This window comes from Xyrauchen texanus, unplaced genomic scaffold (assembly GCF_025860055.1).
Source record: "Xyrauchen texanus isolate HMW12.3.18 unplaced genomic scaffold, RBS_HiC_50CHRs HiC_scaffold_72, whole genome shotgun sequence".
NCBI classification, from domain to species: Eukaryota; Metazoa; Chordata; class Actinopteri; order Cypriniformes; family Catostomidae; genus Xyrauchen; species Xyrauchen texanus.
The window spans coordinates 3,200-18,591 of NW_026266709.1; the positions used below are offsets into that span (position 1 = coordinate 3,200).

General features: G+C 41.7%; 16 pseudogenes; all 16 read right to left on the reverse strand.

Annotated features, from left to right (window-relative positions):
• Positions 1-264: 264 nt before the first annotated feature.
• On the reverse strand, positions 265-385 carry LOC127642638 (uncharacterized; annotated as a pseudogene).
• Positions 386-1,734: 1,349 nt separating this feature from the next.
• Positions 1,735-1,854, reverse strand: LOC127642648 (uncharacterized; annotated as a pseudogene).
• Positions 1,855-3,975: 2,121 nt separating this feature from the next.
• Positions 3,976-4,095, reverse strand: LOC127642649 (uncharacterized; annotated as a pseudogene).
• Positions 4,096-4,709: 614 nt separating this feature from the next.
• On the reverse strand, positions 4,710-4,830 carry LOC127642651 (uncharacterized; annotated as a pseudogene).
• A 1,336-nt stretch (positions 4,831-6,166) lies between these two features.
• Positions 6,167-6,286, reverse strand: LOC127642642 (uncharacterized; annotated as a pseudogene).
• A 609-nt stretch (positions 6,287-6,895) lies between these two features.
• Positions 6,896-7,014, reverse strand: LOC127642604 (uncharacterized; annotated as a pseudogene).
• A 621-nt stretch (positions 7,015-7,635) lies between these two features.
• On the reverse strand, positions 7,636-7,755 carry LOC127642637 (uncharacterized; annotated as a pseudogene).
• A 621-nt stretch (positions 7,756-8,376) lies between these two features.
• On the reverse strand, positions 8,377-8,493 carry LOC127642646 (uncharacterized; annotated as a pseudogene).
• A 617-nt stretch (positions 8,494-9,110) lies between these two features.
• LOC127642580 (uncharacterized) lies at positions 9,111-9,229 on the reverse strand (annotated as a pseudogene).
• A 619-nt stretch (positions 9,230-9,848) lies between these two features.
• LOC127642600 (uncharacterized) lies at positions 9,849-9,967 on the reverse strand (annotated as a pseudogene).
• A 614-nt stretch (positions 9,968-10,581) lies between these two features.
• LOC127642629 (uncharacterized) lies at positions 10,582-10,701 on the reverse strand (annotated as a pseudogene).
• A 608-nt stretch (positions 10,702-11,309) lies between these two features.
• Positions 11,310-11,428, reverse strand: LOC127642596 (uncharacterized; annotated as a pseudogene).
• A 625-nt stretch (positions 11,429-12,053) lies between these two features.
• Positions 12,054-12,171, reverse strand: LOC127642610 (uncharacterized; annotated as a pseudogene).
• Positions 12,172-12,782: 611 nt separating this feature from the next.
• Positions 12,783-12,902, reverse strand: LOC127642635 (uncharacterized; annotated as a pseudogene).
• Positions 12,903-13,510: 608 nt separating this feature from the next.
• Positions 13,511-13,629, reverse strand: LOC127642611 (uncharacterized; annotated as a pseudogene).
• Positions 13,630-14,246: 617 nt separating this feature from the next.
• On the reverse strand, positions 14,247-14,365 carry LOC127642612 (uncharacterized; annotated as a pseudogene).
• Positions 14,366-15,392: the final 1,027 nt, after the last annotated feature.

Consider the following 15,392-nt stretch of genomic DNA (forward strand, 5'->3'; position numbering starts at 1 on the left):
GCTTTCTTTCGGATGTGTCCACCAAATTTTGGAAGCACTGCACTTTGTTTGTACTTTCCAACTCTGTATGTTGCAGTCAAGAAAGAGCAAAAAAATCCTCTACTGCTTTCTGTAGGAGGCAAGATAAATGAGCAAGCTGTCCTTTGCCACAGAGAAAGCTAAATGAAAGAAAATCAATCAAACAACCAATTTCCAAGGATAAATAAATATATCCCAGTTGAGCCAGGGGAGTGTATGAGTTAAAACAAACAAGGAAAAAGAAAAATCTTACAGCACCTGGTATTCCCAGGAAGTCTCCCACCCAAGTACTCAACCAGGCCCAGCCCTGTTTGGCTTCCGAGATCAGACTGAGTTCGGACCTGCACAGGGTGGTATGGCCGTAAGCTAGTGCTGCGCGGCTACCAAGCAGGCCATTTAAAGCAAGCGACTGCACACATCCTTATGCTGCTCTCCCATCATTAAAATATGTCTTGTACTGCAGATCTAAAAAAGAGACAACAGGCCCTTTCCTCTCAGTGACAGTGTCAATTTTATTTATTTCTTTTGAAAAGGTAAGTGCCTCTCTATTTATTCACTTCACAGGAGTCGCCCACAATACCTTTTCTGCATACCTGTGTCACAGCCCATGTGGTTTGCTAAAAGAGGGCATACTCAGCTGCACAATTATATGCTTAACACATAATAATAATCCAGTGGCCAAAGAAAACTCTCTCTACTTAAAAATGACTCTCAGGACGCTTTCTTTCGGATGTGTCCACTCAAATTTTGGAAGCACTGCACTTTGTTTGTACTTTCCAACTCTGTATGTTGCAGTCAAGAAAGAGCAAAAAACCTCTACTGCTTTCTGTAGGAGGCAAGATAAATGAGCAAGCTGTCCTTTGCCACAGAGAAAGCTAAATGAAAGAAAAATCAATCAAACAACCAATTTCCAAGGATAAATAAATATATCCCAGTTGAGCCAGGGGAGTGTATGAGTTAAAACAAACAAGGAAAAGAAAAATCTTACAGCACCTGGTATTCCCAGGAAGTCTCCCACCCAAGTACTAACCAGGCCCAGCCCTGTTTGGCTTCCGAGATCAGACTTAGTTCGGCCTGCACAGGTGGTATGGCCAGTAGCTTAGTGCTGCGCTACCAGCAGGCTATTTAAAGCAAGCGACTGCACACATCCTTATGCTGCTCTCCCATCATTAAAAATATGTCTTGTACTGCAGATCTAAAAAAAGAGACAACAGGCCCTTTCCTCTCAGACAGTGTCAATTTTTATTTATTTCTCTTTTGAAAAGGTAAGTGCCTCTCTATTCATTCAATTTCACAGGAGTCGCCCACAATACCTTTTTTCTGCATACCTGTGTCACAGCTTCCATGTGGTTTGCTAAAAGAGGGCATACTCAGCTGCACAATTATATGCTTAACACATAATAATAATCCAGTGGCCAAAGAAAACTCTTCTCTACTTAAAAATGACCTCAGGACGCTTTCTTTCGATGTGTCCACTCAAATTTTGGAAGCACTGCACTTTGTTTGTACTTTCCAACTCTGTATGTTGCAGTCAAGAAAGAGCAAAAAAACCTCTACTGCTTTCTGTAGGAGGCAAGATAAATGAGCAAGCTGTCCTTGCCACAGAGAAAGCTAAATGAAAGAAAATCAATCAAACAACCAATTTCCAAGGATAAATAAATATATCCCAGTTGAGCCAGGGGAGTGTATGAGTTAAAACAAACAAGGAAAAGAAAAATCTTACAGCACCTGGTATTCCCAGGAAGTCTCCCACCCAAGTACTAACCAGGCCCAGCCCTGTTTGGCTTCCGAGATCAGACGAAGTTCTGGCCTGCACAGGGTGGTATGGCCGCAGTGTCAGTGCTGCGGCTACCAGCAGGCCATTTAAAGCAAAGCGCACTGCACGCATCCTTATGCTGCTCTCCCATCATTAAAATATGTCTTGTACTGCAGATCTAAAAAAGAGACATACAGGCTCTTTTCCTCTCAGACAGTGTCAATTTTTATTTATTTCTCTTTTTGAAAAGGTAAGTGCCTCTCTATTTATTCAATTTCACAGGAGTCGCCCACAATACCTTTTCTGCATACCTGTGTCACAGCTTCCATGTGGTTTGCTAAAAGAGGGCATACTCAGCTGCACAATTATATGCTTAACACATAATAATAATCCAGTGGCCAAAGAAAACTCTTCTCTACTTAAAAAATGACCTCAGGACGCTTTCTCTCGGATGTGTTCACCAAATTTTGGAAGCACTGCACTTTGTTTGTACTTTCCAACTCTGTATGTTGCAGTCAAGAAAGAGCAAAAAAATCTCCTACTGCTTTCTGTAGGAGGCAAGATAAATGAGCAAGCTGTCCTTGCCACAGAGAAAGCTAAATGAAAGAAAATCAATCAAACAACCAATTTCAAGATAAATAAATATATCCCAGTTGGATCCAGGGGAGTCAAGTTATGAGTTAAAACAAACAAGGAAAAGAGAAAATCTTACATAGCACCTGGCATTCCCAGGAAGTCTCCCATCCAAGTATCTCAACCAGGCCCTGTTCCCTGTTCTGGCTTCCTTGGTGATCGTGACTTGTAGTTCTCGGCCCTCGCATCAGGTGGTATACGTATGTTTAGTGCTGGGCTACCAGCAGGCCATTTAAAAGCAAGCAAAGACTGCACGCATCCTTATGCTGCTCTCCCATCATTAAAAATATGTCTTGTACTGCAGCTCTAAAAAAAGAGACAACAGGCCCTTTCCTCTCTGAGACATTGTCTATTTTTATTTATTTCTCTTTTGAAAGGTAAGTGCCTCTCTCTATTCATTCAATTTCACAGGAGTCGCCCACAATACCTTTTTTCTTGCATACCTGTAGTCACAGCTTCCATGTGGTTTGCTAAAAGAGGGCATACTCAGCTGCACAATTATATGCTTAACACATAATAATAATCCAGTGGCCAAAGAAAACTCTTCTCTACTTAAAAAATGACCTCAGGACGCTTTTTTCGGATGTGTCCACCAAATTTTGGAAGCACTGCACTTTGTTTGTACTTTCCAACTCTGTATGTTGCAGCCAAGAAAGAGCAAAAAAAACCTCTACTGCTTTCTGTAGGAGGCAAGATAAATGAGCAAGCTGTCCTTGCCACAGAGAAAGCTAAATGAAAGAAAATCAATCAAACAACCACTTCCAAGGATAAATAAATATATCCCAGTTGAGCCAGGGGGAGAGTATGAGTTAAAACAAACAAGGAAAAGAAAAATCTTACAGCACCTGGTATTCCCAGGAAGTCTCCCCATCCAAGTACTCAACCAGGCCCAGCCCTGTTTGGCTTCCGAGATCAGACGAAGTTCGGCCTGCACAGGTGGTATGGCCGTAGCTTAGTGCTAGGCGCTACCAGCAGGCCATATTTAAAGCAAGCGCACTGCACACATCCTTATGCTGCTCTCCCATCATTAAAAATATGTCTTGTACTGCAGATCTAAAAAAGAGACAACAGGCCCTTTCCTCTCAGACAGTGTCTAATTTTATTTATTTCTTTTGAAAAGGTAAGTGCCTCTCTATTTATTCAATTTCACAGGAGTCGCCCACAATACCTTTTCTGCATACCTGTGTCACAGCTTCCATGTGGTTTGCTAAAAGAGGGCATACTAGCTGCACAATTATATGCTTAACACATAATAATAATCCAGTGGCCAAAGAAAACTCTTTCTCTACTTAAAAAATGACCTCAGGACGCTTTCGGATGTGTCCACTAAATTTTGGAAGCACTGCACTTTGTTTGTACTTTCCAACTCTGTATGTTGCAGCCAAGAAAGAGCAAAAAAAACCCTCTACTGCTTTCTGTAGGAGGCAAGATAAATGAGCAAGCTGTCCTTTGCCACAGAGAAAGCTAAATGAAAGAAAATCAATCAAATAACCACTTCCAAGGATAAATAAATATATCCCAGTTGAGCCAGGGGAGTGTATGAGTTAAAACAAACAAGGAAAAGAAAAATCTTACAGCACCTGGTATTCCCAGGAAGTCTCCCACCCAAGTACTAACCAGGCCCAGCCCTGTTTGGCTTCCGAGATCAGACGAAGTTCGGGCCTGCACAGGGTGGTATGGTCAGTAGCTTAGTGCTGCGGCTACCAGCAGGCCATTTAAAGCAAGCGACTGCACACATCCTTATGCTGCTCTCCCATAATTAAAATATGTCTTGTACTGCAGCTCTAAAAAAAAGAGACAACAGGCCCTTTCCTCTCAGACAGTGTCAATTTTTATTTATTTCTCTTTTGAAAAGGTAAGTGCCTCTCTATTTATTCAATTTCACAGGAGTCGCCCACAATACCTTTTTCTGCATACCTGTGTCACAGCTTCCATGTGGTTTGCTAAAAGAGGGCATACTAGCTGCACAATCATATGCTTAACACATAATAATAATCCAGTGGCCAAAGAAAACTCTTTCTACTTAAAAAATGACCTCAGGACGCTTTCTGGATGTGTCCACTAAATTTTGGAAGCACCGCACTTTGTTTGTACTTTCCTACTCTGTATGTTGCAGTCAAGAAAGAGCAAAAAAACCTCTACTGCTTTCTGTAGGAGGCAAGATAAATGAGCAAGCTGTCCTTGCCACAGAGAAAGCTAAATGAAAGAAAAATCAATCAAACAACCTACTTCTAAGGATAAATAAATATATCCCAGTTGAGCCAGGGGAGTGTATGAGTTAAAACAAACAAGGAAAAGAAAAATCTTACAGCACCTGGTATTCCCAGGAAGTCTCCCACCCAAGTACTAACCAGGCCCAGCCCTGTTTGGCTTCCGAGATCAGATTCAAGTTCGACCTTGCACAGGGTGGTATGGCAGTAAGCTTAGTGCTGGTGCTACCAGCAGGCCATTTAAAGCAAGCGACTGCACACATCCTTATGCTGCTCTCCCATCATTAAAATATGTCTTGTACTGCAGATCTAAAAAAGAGACAACAGGCCCTTTCCTCTCAGACAGTGTCAATTTTATTTATTTCTCTTTGAAAAGGTAAGTGCCTCTCTATTTATTCAATTTCACAGGAGTCGCCCACAATACCTTTTTCTGCATACCTGTGTCACAGCTTCCATGTGGTTTGCTAAAAGAGGGCATACTCAGCTGCACAATTATATGCTTAACACATAATAATAATCCAGTGGCCAAAGAAAACTCTACTCTACTTAAAAAATGACCTCAGGACGCTTTCTTTGGATGTGTCCACCAAATTTTGAAGCACTGCACTTTGTTTGTACTTTCCAACTCTGTATGTTGCAGCCAAGAAAGAGCAAAAAAAACCTCTACTGCTTTCTGTAGGAGGCAAGATAAATGAGCAAGCTGTCCTTTGCCACAGAGAAAGCTAAATGAAAGAAAATCAATCAAATTTCCAAGGATAAATAAATATATCCCAGTTGAGCCAGGGGAGTGTATGAGTTAAAACAAACAAGGAAAAGAAAAATCTTACAGCACCTGGTATTCCCAGGAAGTCTCCCACCCAAGTACTAACCAGGCCCAGCCCTGTTTGGCTTCCGAGATCAGACTAAGTTCGGACCTGCACAGGGTGGTATGGTCGTAGTGTAGTGCTGCGGCTACCAGCAGGCTATTTAAAGCAAGCACTGCACACATCCTTATGCTGCTCTCCCATCATTAAAATATGTCTTGTACTGCAGATCTAAAAAAGAGACAACAGGCCCTTTCCTCTCAGACAGTGTCAATTTTTATTTATTTCTCTTTTGAAAAGGTAAGTGCCTCTCTATTTATTCAATTTCACAGGAGTCGCCCACAATACCTTTTTCTGCATACCTGTGTCACAGCTTCCATGTGGTTTGCTAAAAGAGGGCATACTCAGCTGCACAATTATATGCTTAACACATAATAATAATCCAGTGGCCAAAGAAAACTCTTCTCTACTTAAAAAATGACCTCAGGACGCTTTCTTCGGATGTGTCCACCAAATTTTGGAAGCACTGCACTTTGTTTGTACTTTCCAACTCTGTATGTTGCAGTCAAGAAAGAGCAAAAAAACCCCTCTACTGCTTTCTGTAGGAGGCAAGATAAATGAGCAAGCTGTCCTTTGCCACAGAGAAAGCTAAATGAAAGAAAATCAATCAAATTTCCAAGGATAAATAAATATATCCCAGTTGAGCCAGGGGAGTGTATGAGTTAAAACAAACAATGAAAAGAAAAATCTTACAGCACCTGGTATTCCCAGGAAGTCTCCCACCCAAGTACTAACCAGGCTCCAGCCCTGTTTGGCTTCCGAGATCAGACGAGTTCGGACCTGCACAGGGTGGTATGGCCGTAGCTTAGTGCTGCGGCTACCAGCAGGCCATTTAAAGCAAGCGACTGCACACATCCTTATGCTGCTCTCCCATCATTAAAATATGTCTTGTACTGCAGATCTAAAAAAGAGACAACAGGCCCTTTCCTCTCAGACAGTGTCAATTTTTATTTATTTCTCTTTTGAAAAGGTAAGTGCCTCTCTAGTCATTCAATTTCACAGGAGTCGCCCACAATACCTTTTTCTGCATACCTGTGTCACAGCTTCCATGTGGTTTGCTAAAAGAGGGCATACTCAGCTGCACAATTGTATGCATAACACATAATAATAATCCAGTGGCCAAAGAAAACTCTTCTCTACTTAAAAAATGACCTCAGGACGCTTTCTTTCGGATGTGTCCACCAAATTTTGGAAGCACTGCACTTTGTTTGTACTTTCCTACTCTGTATGTTGCAGTCAAGAAAGAGCAAAAAAACCTCTACTGCTTTCTGTAGGAGGCAAGATAAATGAGCAAGCTGTCCTTTGCCACAGAGAAAGCTAAATGAAAGAAAATCAATCAAATTTCCAAGGATAAATAAATATATCCCAGTTGAGCCAGGGGAGTGTATGAGTTAAAACAAACAAGGAAAAGAAAAATCTTACAGCACCTGGTATTCCCAGGAAGTCTCCCACCCAAGTACTAACCAGGCCCAGCCCTGTTTGGCTTCCGAGATCAGACGAGTTCGGACTTGCACAGGGTGGTATGGCCGTAGTGAGTGCTGCGGCTACCAGCAGGCCATTTAAAGCAAGCGCACTGCACACATCCTTATGCTGCTCTCCCATAATTAAAATATGTCTTGTACTGCAGATCTAAAAAAGAGACAACAGGCCCTTTCCTCTCAGACAGTGTCAATTTTTATTTATTTCTCTTTTGAAAAGGTAAGTGCCTCTCTATTTATTCACTTTCACAGGAGTCGCCCACAATACCTTTTTCTGCATACCTGTGTCACAGCTTCCATGTGGTTTGCTAAAAGAGGGCATACTCAGCTGCACAATTATATGCTTAACACATAATAATAATCCAGTGGCCAAAGAAAACTCTTCTCTACTTAAAAAATGACCTCAGGACGCTTTCTTTCGGATGTGTCCACCAAATTTTGGAAGCACTGCACTTTGTTTGTACTTTCCAACTCTGTATGTTGCAGTCAAGAAAGAGCAAAAAAAAACCCTCTACTGCTTTCTGTAGGAGGCAAGATAAATGAGCAAGCTGTCCTTTGCCACAGAGAAAGCTAAATGAAAGAAAATCAATCAAACAACCATTTCCAAGGATAAATAAATATATCCCAGTTGATCAAGGGGATCATGTTATGAGTTAAAACAAACAAGGAAAAGAAAAATCTTACAGCACCTGGTATTCCCAGGAAGTCTCCCATCCAAGTACTCAACCAGGCCCAGCCCTGTTTGGCTTCCGAGATCAGACGAGTTCGGGCCTGCACAGGGTGGTATGGCCATAGCTGAGGGCTGGGGCTACCAGCAGGCCATTTAAAGCAAGCGACTGCACGCATCCTTATGCTGCTCTCCCATCATTAAAATATGTCTTGTACTGCAGCTCTAAAAAAGAGACAACAGGCCCTTTCCTCTCAGACATTGTCTATTTTTATTTATTTCTCTTTTGTAAAGGTAAGTGCCTCCTCTCTATTCATTCAATTTCACAGGAGTCGTCCACAATACCTTTTTCTGCATACCTGTGTCATAGCTTCCATGTTGGTTTGCTAAAAGGGCATACTCAGCTGCACAATTATATGCTTAACACATAATAATAATCCAGTGTCCAAAGAAAACTCTTCTCTACTTAAAAAATGACCTCAGGACGCTTTCTTTCGGATGTGTCCACCAAATTTTGGAAGCACTGCACTTTGTTTGTACTTTCCAACTCTGTATGTTGCAGTCAAGAAAGAGCAAAAAAAACCTCTACTGCTTTCTGTAGGAGGCAAGATAAATGAGCAAGCTGTCCTTTGCCACAGAGAAAGCTAAATGAAAGAAAATCAATCAAACAACCAATTTCCAAGGATAAATAAATATATCCCAGTTGATCCAGGGGATCAAGTTATGAGTTAAAACAAACAAGGAAAGAAAAATCTTACAGCACCTGGTATTCCCAGGAAGTCTCCCCCAAGTACTAACCAGGTCCAGCCCTGTTTGGCTTCCGAGATCAGACGAGTTCGGACCTGCACAGGGTGGTATGGCCGTAGCTTGAGTGCTGCGGCTACCAGCAGGCTATTTAAAGCAAGCGCACTGCACACATCCTTATGCTGCTCTCCCATCATTAAAATATGTCTTGTACTGCAGATCTAAAAAAGAGACAACAGGCCCTTTCCTCTCAGACAGTGTCAATTTTTATTTATTTCTCTTTTTGAAAAGGTAAGTGCCTCTCTATTTATTCAATTTCACAGGAGTCGTCCACAATACCTTTTTTCTGCATACCTGTGTCACAGCTTCCATGTGGTTTGCTAAAGAGGGCATACTCAGCTGCACAATTATATGCTTAACTTACATAATAATAATCCAGTGGCCAAAGAAAACTCTTCTCTACTTAAAAATGACCTCAAGACGCTTTCTTGGATGTGTCCACCAAATTTTGGAAGCACTGCACTTTGTTTGTACTTTCCAACTCTGTATGTTGCAGTCAAGAAAGAGCAAAAGAAAAACCCTCTACTGCTTTCTGTAGGAGGCAAGATAAATGAGCAAGCTGTCCTTTGCCACAGAGAAAGCTAAATGAAAGAAAATCAATCAAATTTCCAAGGATAAATAAATATATCCCAGTTGAGCCAGGGGGGAGAGTATGAGTTAAAACAAACAAGGAAAAGAAAAATCTTACAGCACCTGGTATTCCCAGGAAGTCTCCCATCCAAGTACTAACCAGGCCCAGCCCTGTTTGGCTTCCGAGATCAGACGAGTTCGGGCCTGCACAGGGTGGTATGGCCGTAAGCGAGTGCTGCGGCTACCAGCAGGCCATTTAAAGCAAGCGCACTGCACACATCCTTATGCTGCTCTCCCATAATTAAAATATGTCTTGTACTGCAGCTCTAAAAAAAGAGACAACAGGCCCTTTCCTCTCAGACAGTGTCAATTTTTATTTATTTCTCTTTTTGAAAAGGTAAGTGCCTCTCTATTTATTCAATTTCACAGGAGTCGTCCACAATACCTTTTTCTGCATACCTGTGTCACAGCTTCCATGTGGTTTGCTAAAGAGGGCATACTCAGCTGCACAATTATATGCTTAACACATAATAATAATCCAGTGGCCAAAGAAAACTCTTCTCTACTTAAAAATGACCTCAGGACGCTTTCTTTCGGATGTGTCCACCAAATTTTGGAAGCACTGCACTTTGTTTGTACTTTCCTACTCTGTATGTTGCAGTCAAGAAAGAGCAAAAAAAAAACTCTACTGCTTTCTGTAGGAGGCAAGATAAATGAGCAAGCTGTCCTTTGCCACGAGAAAGCTAAATGAAAGAAAATCAATCAAACAACCAATTTCCAAGGATAAATAAATATATCCCAGTTGAGCCAGGGGGAGTGTATGAGTTAAAACAAACAAGGAAAAGAAAAATCTTACAGCACCTGGTATTCCCAGGAAGTCTCCCACCCAAGTACTAACCAGGCCCAGCCCTGTTTGGCTTCCGAGATCAGACGAGTTCGGACCTGCACAGGGTGGTATGGTCGTAAGCGAGTGCTGCGGCTACCAGCAGGCCATTTAAAGCAAGCGCACTGCACACATCCTTATGCTGCTCTCCCATCATTAAAATATGTCTTGTACTGCAGATCTAAAAAGAGACAACAGGCCCTTTCCTCTCAGACAGTGTCAATTTTATTTATTTCTCTTTTTGAAAAGGTAAGTGCCTCTCTATTTATTCAATTTCACAGGAGTCGTCCACAATACCTTTTTCTGCATACCTGTGTCACAGCTTCCATGTGGATTGCTAAAAGAGGGCATACTCAGCTGCACAATTATATGCTTAACACATAATAATAATCCAGTGGCCAAAGAAAACTCTACTCTACTTAAAAAATGACCTCAGGACGCTTTCTTTCGGATGTGTCCACCAAATTTTGGAAGCACTGCACTTTGTTTGTACTTTCCAACTCTGTATGTTGCAGTCAAGAAAGAGCAAAAAAAAACCCCTCTACTGCTTTCTGTAGGAGGCAAGATAAATGAGCAAGCTGTCATTTGCCACAGAGAAAGCTAAATGAAAGAAAATCAATCAAATTTCCAAGGATAAATAAATATATCCCAGTTGAGCCAGGGGGGAGTGTATGAGTTAAAACAAACAAGGAAAAGAAAATCTTACAGCACCTGGTATTCCCAGGAAGTCTCCCACCCAAGTACTAACCAGGACCAGCCCTGTTTGGCTTCCGAGATCAGACGAGTTCGGACCTGCACAGGGGTGGTATGGCCGTAAGCGAGTGCTGCGGCTACCAGCAGGCCATTTAAAGCAAGCGCACTGCACACATCCTTATGCTGCTCTCCCATCATTAAAATATGTCTTGTACTGCAGATCTAAAAAAGAGACAACAGGCCCTTTCGTCTCAGACAGTGTCAATGTTTATTTATTTCTCTTTTGAAAAGGTAAGTGCCTCTCTATTTATTCAATTTCACAGGAGTCGTCCACAATACCTTTTTCTGCATACCTGTGTCACAGCTTCCATGTGGTTTGCTAAAGAGGGCATACTCAGCTGCACAATTATATGCTTAACACATAATAATAATCCAGTGGCCAAAGAAAACTCTTCTCTACTTAAAAATGACCTCAGGACGCTTTCTTTCGGATGTGTCCACCAAATTTTGGAAGCACTGCACTTTGTTTGTACTTTCCTACTCTGTATGTTGCAGTCAAGAAAGAGCAAAAAAACCTCTACTGCTTTCTGTAGGAGGCAAGATAAATGAGCAAGCTGTCCTTTGCCACAGAGAAAGCTAAATGAAAGAAAATCAATCAAATTTCCAAGGATAAATAAATATATCCCAGTTGAGCCAGGGGAGTGTATGAGTTAAAACAAACAAGGAAAAGAAAAATCTTACAGCACCTGGTATTCCCAGGAAGTCTCCCACCCAAGTACTAACCAGGCCCAGCCCTGTTTGGCTTCCGAGATCAGACGAGTTCGGACCTGCACAGGGTGGTATGGCCGTATGCAGTGCTGCTGGCTACCAGCAGGCCATTTAAAGCAAGCGCACTGCACACATCCTTATGCTGCTCTCCCATAATTAAAATATGTCTTGTACTGCAGATCTAAAAAAGAGACAACAGGCCCTTTCCTCTCAGACAGTGTCAATTTTTATTTATTTCTCTTTTGAAAAGGTAAGTGCCTCTCTATTTATTCAATTTCACAGGAGTCGTCCACAATACCTTTTTCTGCATACCTGTGTCACAGCTTCCATGTTGTTTGCTAAAAGAGGGCATACTCAGCTGCACAATTATATGCTTAACACATAATAATAATCCAGTGGCCAAAGAAAACTCTTCTCTACTTAAAAATGACCTCAGGACGCTTTCTTTCGGATGTGTCCACCAAATTTTGGAAGCACTGCACTTTGTTTGTACTTTCCAACTCTGTATGTTGCAGTCAAGAAAGAGCAAAAAAAAAAACCCTCTACTGCTTTCTGTAGGAGGCAAGATAAATGAGCAAGCTGTCCTTTGCCACAGAGAAAGCTAAATGAAAGAAAATCAATCAAACAACCAATTTCCAAGGATAAATAAATATATCCCAGTTGATCCAGGGGGATCAAGTTATGAGTTAAAACAAACAAGGAAAAGAAAAATCTTACAGCACCTGGTATTCCCAGGAAGTCTCCCCCCAAGTACTAACCAGGTCCAGCCCTGTTTGGCTTCCGAGATCAGACGAGTTCGGACCTGCACAGGGTGGTATGGCCGTAAGCGAGTGCTGGGGCTACCAGCAGGCCATTTTAAAGCAAGCAGACTGCACGCATCCTTATGCTGCTCTCCCATCATTAAAATATGTCTTGTACTGCAGCTCTAAAAAAGAGACAACAGGCCCTTTCCTCTCAGACATTGTCTATTTTTATTTATTTCTCTTTTGAAAAGGTAAGTGCCTCCTCTCTATTCATTCAATTTCACAGGAGTCGTCCACAATACCTTTTTCTGCATACCTGTGTCATAGCTTCCATGTTGTTTGCTAAAGAGGGCATACTCAGCTGCACAATTATATGCTTAACACATAATAATAATCCAGTGTCCAAAAAACTCTTCTCTACTTAAAAATGACCTCAGGACGCTTTCTTTCGGATGTGTCCACCAAATTTTGAAGCACTGCACTTTGTTTGTACTTTCCAACTCTGTATGTTGCAGTCAAGAAAGAGCAAAAAAAAACCTCTACTGCTTTCTGTAGGAGGCAAGATAAATGAGCAAGCTGTCCTTTGCCACAGAGAAAGCTAAATGAAAGAAAATCAATCAAATTTCCAAGGATAAATAAATATATCCCAGTTGAGCCAGGGGAGTGTATGAGTTAAAACAAACAAGGAAAAGAAAAATCTTACAGCACCTGGTATTCCCAGGAAGTCTCCCACCCAAGTACTAACCAGGCCCAGCCCTGTTTGGCTTCCGAGATCAGACGAGTTCGGACCTGCACAGGGTGGTATGGCCTGTAGCAGTGCTGCGCGCTACCAGCAGGCCATTTAAAGCAAGCGTACTGCACACATCCTTATGCTGCTCTCCCATCATTAAAATATGTCTTGTACTGCAGATCTAAAAAAAGAGACAACAGGCCCTTTCCTCTCAGACAGTGTCAATTTTTATTTATTTCTCTTTGAAAAGGTAAGTGCCTCTCTATTTATTCAATTTCACAGGAGTCGTCCACAATACCTTTTTCTGCATACCTGTGTCACAGCTTCCATGTGGTTTGCTAAAAGAGGGCATACTCAGCTGCACAATTATATGCTTAACACATAATAATAATCCAGTGGCCAAAGAAAACTCTTCTCTACTTAAAAATGACCTCAGGACGCTTCTTCGGATGTGTCCACCAAATTTTGGAAGCACTGCACTTTGTTTGTACTTTCCAACTCTGTATGTTGCAGTCAAGAAAGAGCAAAAAAACCCTCTACTGCTTTCTGTAGGAGGCAAGATAAATGAGCAAGCTGTCCTTTGCCACAGAGAAAGCTAAATGAAAGAAAATCAATCACAATTTCCAAGGATAAATAAATATATCCCAGTTGAGCCAGGGGAGTGTATGAGTTAAAACAAACAATGAAAAGAAAAATCTTACAGCACCTGGTATTCCCAGGAAGTCTCCCACCCAAGTACTAACCAGGCCCAGCCCTGTTTGGCTTCCGAGATCAGACGAGTTCGGACCTGCACAGGGTGGTATGGCCGTAGCTTAGTGCCTGGGCTACCAGCAGGCCATTTAAAGCAAAGCACTGCACACATCCTTATGCTGCTCTCCCATAATTAAAATATGTCTTGTACTGCAGATCTAAAAAAAGAGACAACAGGCCCTTTCCTCTCAGACAGTGTCAATTTTTATTTATTTCTCTTTTGAAAAGGTAAGTGCCTCTCTATTTATTCAATTTCACAGGAGTCGTCCACAATACCTTTTTCTGCATACCTGTGTCACAGCTTCCATGTGGTTTGCTAAAAGAGGGCATACTCAGCTGCACAATTATATGCTTAACACATAATAATAATCCAGTGGCCAAAGAAAACTCTTCTCTACTTAAAAATGACCTCAGGACGCTTTCTTCTCGGATGTGTCCACCAAATTTTGGAAGCACTGCACTTGTTTGTACTTTCCTACTCTGTATGTTGCAGTCAAGAAAGAGCAAAAAAACCTCTACTGCTTTCTGTAGGAGGCAAGATAAATGAGCAAGCTGTCCTTTGCCACAGAGAAAGCTAAATGAAAGAAAATCAATCAAACAACCAATTTCCAAGGATAAATAAATATATCCCAGTTGAGCCAGGGGGAGTGTATGAGTTAAAACAAACAAGGAAAAGAAAAATCTTACAGCACCTGGTATTCCCAGGAAGTCTCCCACCCAAGTACTAACCAGGCCCAGCCCTGTTTGGCTTCCGAGATCAGACGAGTTCGGACCTGCACAGGGTGGTATGGCCGTAGCTGAGTGCTGCGGCTACCAGCAGGCTATTTAAAGCAAGCGCACTGCACACATCCTTATGCTGCTCTCCCATCATTAAAATATGTCTTGTACTGCAGATCTAAAAAAAGAGACAACAGGCCCTTTCCTCTCAGACAGTGTCAATTTTTATTTATTTCTCTTTTTGAAAAGGTAAGTGCCTCTCTATTTATTCAATTTCACAGGAGTCGTCCACAATACCTTTTTCTGCATACCTGTGTCACAGCTTCCATGTGGTTTTACTAAAAGAGGGCATACTCAGCTGCACAATTATATGCTTAACACATAATAATAATCCAGTGGCCAAAGAAAACTCTTCTCTACTTAAAAAATGACCTCAGGACGCTTTCTTTCGGATGTGTCCACCAAATTTTGGAAGCACTGCACTTTGTTTGTACTTTCCTACTCTGTATGTTGCAGTCAAGAAAGAGCAAAAAAAGCTCTACTGCTTTCTGTGGAGGCAAGATAAATGAGCAAGCTGTCCTTTGCCACAGAGAAAGCTAAATGAAAGAAAATCAATCAAACAACCAATTTCCAAGGATAAATAAATATATCCCAGTTGAGCCAGGGGGAGTGTATGAGTTAAAACAAACAAGGAAAAGAAAAATCTTACAGCACCTGGTATTCCCAGGAAGTCTCCCCCAAGTACTAACCAGGTCCAGCCCTGTTTGGCTTCGAGATCAGACGAGTTCGGACCTGCACAGGGTGGTATGGCCGTAGCGTAGTGCTGCGTGCTACCAGCAGGCCATTTAAAGCAAGCGCACTGCACACATCCTTATGCTGCTCTCCCATCATTAAAATATGTCTTGTACTGCAGATCTAAAAAAAGAGACAACAGGCCCTTTCCTCTCAGACAGTGTCAATTTTATTTATTTCTCTTTTTGAAAAGGTAAGTGCCTCTCTATTTATTCAATTTCACAGGAGTCGTCCACAATACCTTTTTTCTGCATACCTGTGTCACAGCTTCCATGTGGTTTGCTAAAAGAGGGCATACTCAGCTGCACAATTATATG